The following is a 12,697-nucleotide window of genomic DNA, read 5'->3' as shown; positions in this document are numbered from 1 at the left end:
CAGTACCATTTTTATTCCATGTGTCCATCCAGGCAAATTGGTGGATCCAAATGTTATAAAAAAAAAAAAAACATATATGATGTAATTTCTTTGTAATCATACCAAAATAATGTTAAGTGTCTGGGTATTTTTCCAAGTAGGCCACTGACTGGTCGATTACGTGCGATGCATTGAGTGGGCAGCGCGCCTTGTATTGAGTGGGCCGGTCTGACAGTAACTCCCGGGCCACTTCCCCCCCCCAGTCACCCCTGCTGACTGATGTGATACAATATCTTCTATGGTCACATGGCAAAAATAAGTGGATTTTAGTCCAGACCTAGGCTAATCTATACATATATACAGTCATGGACAAAAAAGACTGGCACCCCTGCACTTCTGTCAGATAATGCACCACTTCTCCCAGAAAATTGGTTGCAATGACAAATGCTTTGGTATTCACCATGTTTATTTATTTTGTTTTACATTAGAAAACACAAAAAAAATCTGAGAAAAAAATGCCAAATCTGACTTGATTCCACATGTGGCATAACAAAATGGAGTGGAGCTAGGAATAGACAGAGCACGACTATGCCACCCTAGGAGTTGCGCCCAGGGAAATAATTGAGTTGGGATGACACTAGCCCACTAGGGGCACACAGGTTCGTGAAACTGAGGAGCGTGGAGACATGTGTCCATAAATAATAAATATGTCTTATTTAATTACAACCAGGTAAAATACAAAACATACGAAGTAGGGAACAGTAGGACAGACAAGGGACAACACAACAACTAAATGAACAGAACACAAACAGGACTGAGGCTTACCAAGTCAGGCAGGAGTATTACGAAGTGGGGTATTATCTCCAGGAGGACACAGCAACCGTGCACTGCTCACACCAAATGCACAATAAAAAGGTGAACCCACACACACCAAAATGAGCTCGAAATCAGCACACCACACCGGGAGATGCTACCACCACTAGGGTGGGGAAGGATGGACTACCTAGCCCTGGGGCACCCAGTACAGACAACAAAACAAACAGAACCAAAAATAGCCACCTAAAGATGGCTACAAATAAACGGAAAAGAAATACGAAACAACCATTAACACACACACGTAAACACACGCAAACACACACACGCAGGAGCAGCTCTTTCAAACAGCAGCTGCCGAGAAGGAGGACGAGACGTGAGGGAAGACGAACATCAAACGATACAATCACTATAAGCAAAACAGCAGCGGCGTCAACCCACCCAGGCCAATTCCAGGCATCCAAGGGCACGAGACGCAAGAAGCAGCTACTATGTGTCCGCTAGCTGTTTGTAGCACACAACAAACGTGTAATCCGTTTCGGAGTGAACAGGAGATGGAGTAAGGGCTGTGTAACACTTACTACTAGTTGCAGTTAAGTAGGTTATCAGGACTAGTCTAGGTTCGTTGGAGCAGTAAAATAGTTAAAACAATGGAAATATTAATATAATAAACACACCACAGACCATAGAATTAATTGAAATGCCGGCTTGTTTTATATAATAATAGAAAAGGTAAGTTGGATTTAGATAGAAAAATAACAAATAGGTACCATATAACACATTAACAATACAATTTACATATAACACACATCTTACATAAAAATCTTAAGGAGATGCAATTCAAATGCAATCCTTTTCTATTAAGAAAATATTTACTATATTCTAATTTTGGTTTTATATATATATATAAATATATATATATATATATATATATTCTTATATATCTATTTAAAATTGGTATTTAAAACTGTAACTTAAATATTATTATTTAGTTTATTTCAGTTAACTCTATTTATAATCTGTTATATCAGTATCAAAATTCTAATAAATTCTCTAAATTCTCAATTTATCTATTTAAACATCTAGTTTTTATTTTCCTATGTTACCCTCAGCTAAACCAGTAAGTTGCTATTGATAGCATTAGCACAGCACAACCATATGCTTCACCAACATTGATAGCATTAGCGACAGCACAATCATATGCTTCATCAATATACATAGGGAAAATATAATATGCATACAATCAAAATAAATCAATATCAAGTAAACATTTAAATATCAAAAGAACATTTTTTTAAACATATTGTGAATGTAATGATGTAAGTTCAGTGTGTGGTAACTGGCTTGTTAAGTTCAGATTCTTTCTTACGACCACGTTTTGCAGTTCGTAAATTCCACTTGCGGTAGGAACAGTCCATAGATCTGATGTGTTTTCACTCTTACCACGAAATCCGCGAACTTCTAGTTGAAATAAAGCAGGCTCCTGTCAGCCCTACCATTCATACGATGAAAGGATTGCTAGTCTTGTCAGAAAAGCAGGTGCTGACCTCCGATGGAACAGGATTCCGTGTGGTTACTCGCTGAACAAGCTCGCCATCTATTTCTACTACAATCATGGAGCTATGATGCTAGCATGCAATGCCTAGCTCCACGCGACTTCTTCTTTTCTCAACAACTTAACTAAGGTGACAGTCTACCAACGAAGACAAAACACTTTCAGAAAATAAAATAAAAGTTCACAACAGTACAAATCTAATCAAGTTTCAAGTTTTCTAGTTTCTTTTAGCTCACTGAAAAAACTAACGTCCTTCTCCTAGCTGGCTTTCTTCAATCTCCACCGTTCTACCGTTCAGGAAGAATTAACTTGTTTCTCATTGGCTCACTGTCTTAAAGCAACAGTGCATTTTTGTATAGTTTTGATATTCATCTTAATCTTTTAAACATTTTAATCCGATTAAATCATGGATTGTATAACTAATATAAACTACTCTAGTAAGTTTTAATAATATTTATTTCGACTATTTATTCACTTATTTATTAACTAAATCATGTTTATTTTTAACCTGGGTTACAGCTGGAAATGACGACCCAAACAAAACAGTCTTTAAAACACAAGACTAACTGGTGGACTTGAGCTCAACGCAACAGGTACCAGGACATACGACGCATGCCCAGATGGCAATCTCGTGGTGAATTTATACGGCTGGGCAGACTCGCAAAGTGTCACTTAATTACAGGTAGATTGAGAGGGGACAGGGAGCAGTAAAACAGATGGTAAAGTGACCGCCAGGTTTAACCCGTCATGCCTACACACACAAAACTCCAAAAATGGACTGGACAAAATGATTGGCACCCTCAACTTAATATTTGGTAGCATACCCTTTGGAAAAAATAACTGAAATCAATTCGCTTCCTGTAACCATGAATGAGTGTCTTACAACTCTCTACTGGAATTTTGGACCACTCTTCTTTTGCCAACTGCTCCAGGTCTCTCACATTTGAAGGGTGCCTTCTCCCAACTGCTGTTTTGAGATCATACGTTATCACCGTCTGTCTGCACGCTCGCAACGCTCACTCACGACCAAACAGAGCCGCGCGCTTGACACCACAGTCTCAAACAGGCGGGATTCCTGTGCCTACTTGAGAGTATTTTATTTCTAACTCTAAAAATTAAACAAAATAAGTACACTAAATAGGTTGATAGGCGTGAATTATTTTTTTTGGGGGGGGCTAAGGAGACCTTTTGGAGGTGTCCAGCACCCCAAAATAGGGCCTAGATAAGATTCTGGTAGGGAGTGAAACAGGTGTGTGTGATTGTGTGATTGGGAGACGTGAATGCAGTGCAGCTGGAACGGTGAACGAGACTGATGACATGCAGCTGGAAGTGTGAGCCCTGAATTGCTGAAGGGGGCGTGGCCGGAGCGCAGCTCAGCAGAGACGTGACACTGCCGACACGTGTCTCAGAATGGTATAAAAAGCAGACCAAACGCTGTGCTCATCACTGCATTAGTTTACTTTACCTGAACAGGTGTTGCCTTATACTCATCTACAACAGGTAAAGAATCCTGCTGTTCTCTGGTCACGCACTCTGAAAAACCTTCAAATGATCTACTAAATGTGACCATTTTTTAATCATTAGATTCCCCAGAGGAAGAAGAATTTACACATCAACATGAAGGTTCTCATTACTGGCCGCTCTTCTCTGTATGCACTCTGCTGTTGACCCATGCTGCACCCGTGCTGCACCTGGTAAGTACACTCTTTAATCAGACTCTACCTCCCGTCTCTCAAAACGGCAACATTCAGCTTTTAGCATTCTTCATAGACGTGTATCAGTCATCTCTGAATCAACCTATATGTTAACATCTGGATATTCTCCTTTTTGATGTTCTAATGTGGCAAAAACTGTGAAACACTGTGGTGTCATTTTGTGTTTATCTCTGCAGCAGACTCTGGTTCACAGTTTGACATCTCTGTTCTAAATGTCTATGTTGTTCAGCATCTCAAAGAAAGAACTCCTGTAATACTCTAGCCATGGGGAAATGTTTCTAATGATGGATTGATAGTTCTGTTTCTTCTTTCTCAGTCTCTAACTCGAACAGCCTCCTCTATGGTGGAGGGCCCTCTGCCAGCAGGTATGAAAGTGATCTGCAGAATGATATTAGCTGGTGGTGGTGAAAAAGTAAGAACGGATATTTTGCGATATAAATGCAACATGTTTCGTTTTCTCCCAGTTGCGATTGGACTTCCAGTGTATTCACTGGGTCCGTGTCCTTCTGGCTGGTTCGCACAAGGTTCCCGCTGCTTTTTGATGGTGACCTCCCAGAAGAACTGGAAGGATGCTGCGGTAAGACACAATGACTGCATTTAAAAGGGGGAGGAGGTGCTTCACTATTGATTAACACAATGCAGTAACCCCTAAATATGAGTGTGATATAAAAAAACCTTGTTTGGAAAATGAAAATAATGAAGCTGCTCTTTTACATACTCTTTCTCCTATGTACCATTACACTCTTTCTTTCTCTTTTCCCCCCTCTCTCTCCAGGTGCATTGTGTGGGGCAGCAAGGCAGTCTGGCCTCTGTGCAGTCTTCTGAGGAATACAACTTCCTGCAGTCTATGGTTACTTACTTTCAGGCCAATCAAACGCTTGGATCGGAGGTTTCTATTTCCAGGTCAGGAGAAGTATCTTGATTTGACCTTACTGAGACACGGCATCATAGCTATTACTGTTAAAACAGTCTCTGTCCCAAAACTCGAATCTCTTCACAAATTAATTTGAACATGCAATGGGGTACCACAGCTGTTATGACCACACGACCAAGTGCTGTGATTCTGTCTTTTAGGGTGCCTGGCTGTGGATTGACAGCGCTGGCTTCTATTACACTAACTGGAAGAACCAATATGGGTCCAGTTATCCTTGCTTGCACCTGAATTCCATTGGTAAGTTTCTTGTTCTGAAAGCTATGTACATACAGCATGTCGCTGCTTCTGGGAGGCTTATGTTTTGCCTTTGTATGGTTCGTAGGTGGCTGGTCAAACTACCACTGTTGGTCATCCCGCGTATTCTTCTGTGCCAGGAGCACACCATCCTGGCTGATGAGACACCTGCAGTGTAACATTTTTCTTTACATGAAAATGACATGGTCACTGACTTCCATGTTATGTAGAGGAATAACAGGCTTGGAAATCTCTGTATTGTGGTTTAAATGTTTGTGAAATACAATAAATATGTGCTGAAATGTATTTGACCTTTGTGGACAATGTTATTTACAATGATGTTTACATCACTGTATAATGTTAAAGAAATGCAAAAGTGCTCAATGCCAAATCATGGTTTGGGAATGGAAGAGCTGATTTTTCATTGACCTTGGGAGAACACATTTATTCCACTAAGTAGTTCATTTACCCAGTATTTGTTTCTCATTGCTGACTTCCTAACCGCACAGCTTGATCTTCATCTTCAACTTGATTAGTAGTCGTGCACAACCACGTGTGTTTCACTGTGGTATGAGAGGGAGAAAAAAGAGAGATACAGCGATGGCGAGAGGACCAGATGTGACGACGCAAATGAAGAGATAAGGGCTGCCTGCCACACAGATGCTTTTACAATGTCTATTAGCAATGGAGTTATTAGACTTTCCTCTTTCTTTATTGCAAGGAGTTCTTCAAGGGTTCTTTGCTATGCTCAAACAATCTGAACTCTGCACCCACAAACATTGTTCTCAATCTTATTTGTGTAAAACTGGGGGCTCCTACATCTTCAGCATTGATACATATATATTTCCCTTGTATATGTAACGAGGCATGCTTCCCGTTAGGTTCTTTTAGGATCTTTCAATCAAAGGCATTGGACTGTTTGGAGTCCGATGGGATTTGAACACAAAACCTTCTGGTCTGCGCCCTGAGCCATACGGACCGTGTTTTAGTGAAGACTTTATTATCACCGCCGAAACAGGCTGCAGCTTGGCCTGAAGCCTGGATAGCTCAGTCGGTAGAACATAAGACTTTTAATCTGAGGGTCCAGGGTTCAAGTCCCTGTTCAGGCGATTGCTTTAAAACCAGAATTGTAGACATGTGCTGTCACCCTATTGCAAAAACCGAGGGGCGTTAGGATAAGATACTTGTCGACGACTGTACACGTCGCTGTTGCTTAGTCCACTGTGAGCTTCAGTCCTGGCCTTTGCGTTTCAACTCAGCACAGCTGCCTGAGTCTCAGAAACTGGAAATGTCATAAAAGGAGCAGTTTGCATATTCTACAAAGTCTCTCAAAGTTCAGTAATGGCTTGAAATTCACAGGCCCAGGGGTTTTCATTAGTCAACCTGCCTTGAGTGATTTTGTCAATGACCCCGACGTGATTTGAACACGCAACCTTCTGATCTGGAGTCAGACGCGCTACTGTTGCGCCACGAGGTCCCACGAGTGCCTTGGAGATAAGCCTTCACACTCGTTCCCAAATCCGTTGGTAGAACCATGTGACTTGCAACCTTCTGTCCAGGAAAAAGCTTTCAAAGAGTTTGTAGTCTTCAAAAAGATAATCTCTCTTTCTAGCAGGCATGCTTCCCGTTAGGTTCTTTTTTTTTTTTTTTTTTTTTAAACATATATTTATTAAGAATTTTGTTCATTTTACTAACAAACAATACAAGACAACACAGCAAGGCACATATAATGCAATTTGCTCTCACATATAGCACAAACAATAGATGTTCGTGTCACATTAGACAGTGTGATACAGTCATTAAGATTACATCAGCTAACTTACAATGTTTAAAAGGGGAGAACAAAATGAAAACAAAACAAAACAAAAAGAAAAAGTACTCTATCCATTTTATCATCCAACCAACCATCAACATCCATGTTGTTATTCTCAAGGAAATTGTAGAAAATGTTCCATATTTCCCAAAACTTTTCTAGTCTATTTTTTGTTGTGTAACTTATCTTTTCTAAAGCTAAGTAAGAAGTCATTCCCCTCAACCATTGTGATGTGGCACAAGGTTTATCTGATTTCCATGATAGAGCTATACATCGTTTGGCTTCCAGAAAACAAATATTCAGTAGAGACCTAACTTTTTTAGAGGTAGTGAAGTTCTCTGGATATAGATTCAATAAGCACAATTTAGGACTAAGAGGCACTTCCTTGCCAATTATTTGGCTAGCAAGGTCCAACATCTTCCTCCAAAAAGAAAGTATCTTTTGACATTCCCACATGCAATGAAATAAGGTACCTTTTTGGTCTTTACATTTGAAGCAGGTATCAGGTATGTTAGGATTAAAGTGGTGCAATTTAGCTGGTGTTATGTACAGTCTACTTATCCATTTATATTGCAACAGTTTGGAGTTTGGAGTTTGTATTTATTGATTGGGTCTGAGCTGGAAAACATGCTTCTGACCATTCCTTCTCCTCCCAGCTGAGCACTGAAGGTCTAGTTCTATTTCTAGTTCTAGTTCTAAGTAAAGGCATGTTAGGCTATTGCCAAGCTCATTGGCCTACTTAGAACGACAGAGAGATGATGTGTTGCTGTAGGAGACTATTTTTTTTCTAAAAACGAATTAATCTTATTTTTTAATCAGCTAAATCAACTCACCTTTCTTCCTTGTCTTCTATATGCTCACTACCTCTTTGTTTGCTACCTCACTTGTGTCCAGCAGAGGGCGCTAAGCACCAGTGTAGTGTCTGTAAGACTATAGACCGCAGCTCTGCACGTCTTCCTCTTTGTTCCTCTGCTCAGCCCTAGAGGCAGCCTCTATCTCACAGCCAGGCTCCGTGGCTGGATTTATGAGCGTGATTGTTGTCACCCCAATCAACCCCTATCACCTCCCACACCTTACACCTCCTTTCTTCTCATCTCCCTTGGCTTGGCCTTACTTACTCCCACACAGATACACACACACACACACAAACACACATACAAACACACATACAAACACACACACACACACTCATTTACTATCACACACAGATAGATAGATAGATAGATAGATACAGATCACACACTGCCAGGGTCATACACACACACACACACACACACCACACACATGAACGCTGGCCAGAGAGTCGGAGGAGGGTGTAGGGTCGTGGCTGGTGACGCTGGCTGGCTGGAAGACTAGCGTGCGTCTGTGGTTAAGCCTGCGAGGGCATCATCCTGCTTATTGCTGCAGGGCGGCGGCTGCTGCTGCTGCTGAGCCTTTAAGCAGAGCACGCCTTGTCCACCGTCTAGCCCCACGGCCCCCAGTCACACAACACCATGCCACGCTACACCCACCCTCAGCTACACCCTTAGCTACACTTGCACACACTACAAGTACAGCAAATACTGTGAAATGTATTCATCTGAGCTTGGAAGTAGGTGTATCAGGGGAACTATTCGCATGTCTGCTGGGAGCTCCCTATCTTCTCCCAGAGGCTATTCATTCTTAAACTGGGACCCATCACACACACACACACACACACACACACACACTCACTCACACACACCTGGGACCCATCCCGTTTCTCTCACATGAGCTGTTCTCTAGTATTCCAGGAACTATTCGGTTGGGCCTCGTCCTTGAAGACAGGTGCAGAGAGCAGACCAAATATGACATGAATATTTCTGGGCCCAACAGATCCTCCAATTAGAAAATGACACATAACCCACGGGGAAGGGTCAAGGAAGATTTAGTAAGATAAGAGGGATTCATCAGGTCTTTAAGAAAAGGAATGCAAAACCCCAGTATAGTCTCGAGATAATGCTCAGGTTTATGCTGTTGGTGTTATACTGGCGAAATTAACCTCTGCTTGACTTCTGATGTTTTTTGAAGATTTTTCCTGAATGCATAGAACAAAGAGTTTTTACTCTTATCAAAAACCTACAAATTAGCCACGCCAACCTCCTATCTAAACATCTAAACATGGCTGTCTGTCCCCTCCTGAACATCTAATCCTGTCGTTTCTCTAATTAACCAGCGAGAGAGCGTGAATACTCCACCTGTGACTGATTATACTGTAAGTTGCATTGACGTATTACGGGTACTTGTTCTTCAGATTACCCACTGGCCTGTATGTGGAGGGCTTAAATATGATCCTCTCTGTTGTGTGTGTGATGCATAGGTTGACAGATCTTCACAAGCTTCTTTCCACTGGCGTCCTCTCTCTTAAACCTCAACCCAAGCGAAACTAGAGACAAGAGAAAGTATGAGCTGTTGAAATTGCCCTGAGAGACGACGTGACCGTGATCCTTTTTGTTTTGGTAATGACATTCAACACTGAGGACCTTACACAGCAAACTATGTAAATGTGCTCACCCACACATAAAACCAGACATCAACTAAGCCAATACAAAGTCTAAGAGTCTGTTATAATGCATTCAAAACAAGCAATCACAACATACAGTATACAAATGTGTTGGAGGGAAAAATAACATTGGTCCTTTCTGCTTTTGTGTGTACCATGGGGTGGTTTCAGGATATCCTCAATATAATCTGGGGACAATGCCTTTCCACAGTAAACTCTTCACGTAGCACTTAGAAGGTGCAAAATGTTGTTCAAGACCTACTTTACCATGATGATCTTTTTTATATGATTGCTATTTGCTTGCATTGTGACTGATTTGGAAGTGGCTTTGCATAAGAACAGTGCAGTCCTTGCATCTTGATTCTTTGTTTTAGTAAATGAAGTATATTTGTCTACGCTTGCACAGCCTGGACAAGATGTGGAGAATGCACAATATTTCTGGTATTTTCTGGTATTTTCTGGTATTTTTCATCAACACTGTAGTTATAAGTTTAAAAGCACTGAAGTAATTTTGACAACAAAAACAGTGTACCCAACCATGTCCTCAGAGTGAAGAAACATGCAGGCAGAGACACAAAGACAGACAGACAGACACACACACACAAAGCACAGACACACACACACACATAAAGCACAGACACACCCACATACACACACACACACACCAACACACACATGTGTACACTTGGACCGACAGATATACACATACTTACAGACAGACATACAGACAGACACACACACACACACACACACACACACACACACACAGACAGTCAGGCCCTGTTGGGTCAGGTGAGCTGTGATAGGACACACTATCAGATTCCCCTCTCAATCCAATTTAATCTGACGTAACCCTTGGAGGGAGTCCTCCAGAGGGGAGCCACGCTGCCCTGCCGCTCACTGAAGAGCATTACAGCAGAGGCAGATTAACTAACGGCCAGCCAGCCAGGAGCCAGGAGACAGGAGACAGGAGACAGTAGTAGTAAGCAGAGGGGAGACCATATGCTTCCTTGTTGTCTTGGTACAGGGGGGAGGTATGCAGGGTCCTCATGGGCCGTTTTGCTCCGGGATTATCACTTTGTGAGGGGGAAGCCAATCTGCCATTGGATCAACCAGACCAGTATGTATGGTGCTTTATCCTTCAGGAGCTTTCAGCTTTCAGGATTGTTTGTTTTCCTGCGGAGGTCATGAGGTGTTCTAATGCCTTGTAGGAGCACTTGGGAGGTGAGTGGAGGGAGCAGGAAGTGCTTCTAGATGTTTGCATCTGAAGTCTGTGGAGGTGTGCACTCAGGGTTTGGAGCTACGGGGTTCATCAAGATGCTATCTGTCTCTCAGCTGTCAGCTTTCAAACCTCCCATGGTCTGGCATGGTCTGTGTGGTTCATCGGTACTTGGCAGGAGTGGAGACAGGTCGGGTTGAGGAAGGCTTTTGTTTACCTCATTGTCCACATGATAGAAGCGATTTTCTAGAGCGATCTCCTCATGCTTTTCTGATCTTCAAATCAAACTTCACAGCAGAGTAAACAAACCCGCCATGCAAAACTAGGGCACATTTCAATTGATTGATGAACTGACTGGTTGAAACACGTGACAAAATAGTTATGGGAAATCCACTTGTCCTGTGATCAGATCAGAATATTGAATAGGATATTACGGGACGCTCACATGATCTTGGCACAGTTCGGGGAAAACAGACACAGAAAAAGATGGTAAATAGCTTTTTTCAGATGACTGGAGATGCTGCTTGTGCTCTGTGTGCAATTTGAGTGTTTATGAGTAAACAAGTATATTTGAGTGTTTATGTGTAAACAAGTATTTGATGGATGGTTGGTGTGTTACAGTGATTAAGGAGAAAGGCCCTCTTCAGATGGGAGAGAGAGAGAGAGAGAGAGAGAGAGAGAGAGAGAGAGAGAGAAAGAGAGAGAAGATGGAGAGAGGAGGGAGAAGAATGTGAGAGAAAGAGAAAGGAGAGATGACAGAGATGCAAACCAGTGGAGACAGGAGCGGGGGGGGAGGGGGGGGGGGCAGAGAGTCTGTGTGTGTGTGTGTGTGTGTGTGTGTCTGTGTTAAAATACATGGCATTCCTGGGGCTGTGTGGTGATCTCTGCTCGTCACTTTCTTCCATGCGCTCGCTACAATATATTAACACACACACTGCGACAACCCACTCACTCAGTGTGTTAGTGTACTTATGGAGTGTAACAGAATGTGTGTTAGTGTACTTATGGAGTGTAACAGTATGTGTGTTAGTGTACTTATGGAGTGTAACAGTATGTGTGTTAGTGTACTTATGGAGTGTAACAAGATATGTTTTGTTTTCTCTTTTTTCTCCTTGTATTTATGTTCAACTGTTCCCGTGAATACATTGGCAATACAATGTATGATTTGTCATGCCAATAAAGATAAAAAAAGAAAAAAAGCATTTTTATTGAATTGACAGAGACAGAGCGAGAAAGAGAGAGAGAAAGAAAGAGAGGGAACAGACAAGCAAAGTGAGAGACAGAGGGAAGAGACAAACAGAGACAGAGAGAGAGAGAGAGAGAGAGAGAGAGAGAGAGAAAGAAAGAAAGGGAACAGACAAGAAGAGAGAGAGAGAGAAAGGGAAGAGACAAACAGAGAGAGAGAGTGAGTGAGAGAAGAGACGGGCAGATAGAGAGACAGATGGAGAGATGTGTGTTCTGAGAGTGACTCACATCTCAGATGGCAGAGGCATGTTTAATATGAAAGAACATCACACCCTCAATGAGACGGGAATTTGTTTGTGGCTCACTGGATGCTGTGGGCCTCTTTCAGACTCCATTCAGACACACCGACAGCACTGGACAATCTTATGAAGTGATAGTGTGTGTGTGTGTGTGTGTGTGTGTGTGCGTGTGTGCATGCGTGCGTGTGGTGTGTGTGTATTTGTGTGTGTGTGTGGTCTATGCGTGTGCATGTGTGTTTGTGTGTGTGTGTGTGTGTGTGTGTTTGCATCTTTTAGTCTCAGTAATACTTTACTTGAACCCTCTGTGATAAGACTGAATATAACTATCGAGGAAAAACATGTCATGGCAGATCCTATACACTGCTGTGGGTTTTCCTGACAGATTAATTCCAGTTACATAACAGTTTCATGTCATCATTATTGAAAATGG

General features: G+C 42.0%; 1 non-coding gene across 1 annotated transcript; it reads right to left on the bottom strand.

The window, feature by feature from the left end:
* Window positions 1-6,635: 6,635 nt before the first annotated feature.
* trnaw-cca lies at window positions 6,636-6,707 on the bottom strand. The gene has a single exon. It is a non-coding gene; the product is annotated as a tRNA-Trp (tRNA).
* Between the last annotated feature and the right edge of the window lie 5,990 nt (window positions 6,708-12,697).

Source organism: Clupea harengus, chromosome 8 (genome assembly GCF_900700415.2).
Source record: "Clupea harengus chromosome 8, Ch_v2.0.2, whole genome shotgun sequence".
Classification (NCBI taxonomy): domain Eukaryota; kingdom Metazoa; phylum Chordata; class Actinopteri; order Clupeiformes; family Clupeidae; genus Clupea; species Clupea harengus.
The sequence above is the reverse complement of the archived record's forward strand: the minus strand, read 5'-3'. Positions and strand labels throughout refer to the sequence as shown.